The sequence below is a fragment of the Numida meleagris genome, chromosome 26, assembly GCF_002078875.1.
Source record: "Numida meleagris isolate 19003 breed g44 Domestic line chromosome 26, NumMel1.0, whole genome shotgun sequence".
NCBI lineage: Eukaryota > Metazoa > Chordata > Aves > Galliformes > Numididae > Numida > Numida meleagris.
The window spans coordinates 4,758,735-4,759,989 of record NC_034434.1 but is presented as its reverse complement, the minus strand read 5'-3'; positions in this window follow the sequence as shown (position 1 = coordinate 4,759,989).

Here is a 1,255-nt window from a genome sequence, read left to right as displayed (position 1 = left end):
AAAAAAAAAAAAACATCAGGGAGCTTTTGCTGCCTTCACTACTTGGTCCTTGTGTGCACATAAGTAATCCAAATGGATTCAATATGCCTTCCTCTGTTTATAGCCATGTCACTGGGACTGAAAACAGAATATGCGCACTTAATTCATTTTTCAAATTAGAGAGAAGTAATTACAATTCTAAGCTTCTTTCTGCTGCTCAGCTTCCAACTTCTCTTTGGCAAAATAAAATGTAATGGAGACATGTTCATCTTACAAGATACATGCAGTAAGAGACATGCAGTGAGACATGAAATCACCCCCATAAAGAACATGGGCCTTCAGAAACACAGACAGAGAAGAAGCGTATAACTAAACAATGAAATGCACAGAAACTCTTTGACATGAAGGTCACGTGGCAGATGTTGCTGCTGGAGAGAAAAGCAATGTGAAGTAATAAGCCTTCAGGGTGGACTCTCTACTCCTGATTCTCGGATCAGAAGTTAGACAAGGTATTGGACTACATTTAATAGGATAGAGTGCTATTTTCATGAGTTCGAGGTAGTGGTTGTGGGTCCCCCTAAGGGGTGGGGGAAGAGGGGGGAAAGGGGGGACCCATTGGTCTGGCCCAACACATTTTCCTGCTGGCTTCCTGCTCCTTTTTACGATTTCTGCTGTCACCCTGCAGAGCCACGGAGCGGTTCTCGCGCCATCCCCCGCCTTCCCACACAACTACTCTGCGGTCTCTGCTGCCCTCCGGGAGTTACTGCAGGCTGTGCCCACACGGGCATGGGACTGCCTGCCGACGCGGCCACACGCCGAGCAACATGGCTGCACCACGTGCACGTGGCTGCTTACCTGCAGTGCATGGTGGGGTGCCCGGAACCATGAGGCACTGAGACTAGAAGGAGCTCGGTTGCCCAGGATGGGATGAGCAGGTTGGAAGAGCCCGTTCAGCAGCTCCTAGGAAAGCCGGTCGCGTGCCGCTAGGGGTGACCTTGGCGCCACTCCAGGCCAGCACCGTGAGCCAGCAAAAGCAGTCTGTGTTCCCGGGGCGGGCTCGGGTGTAAAACCGCCTGAGGAAATAGGTGAGGGGGATGCTGGATTGGAAGCGGGGGGAGAATATCACTAAGTCAGCCACTGCCTGGAGGACTAATCGCAAGAGAGACCGGCGGATTAGCTGCCCAGAGCGGTCAGATCGCAGATACGGCACTTCCGCTTTCCAGCGCGCATGCGCGCTACTGCCCGGAGGACTAATCGCCATAAAAATCGGCGGATT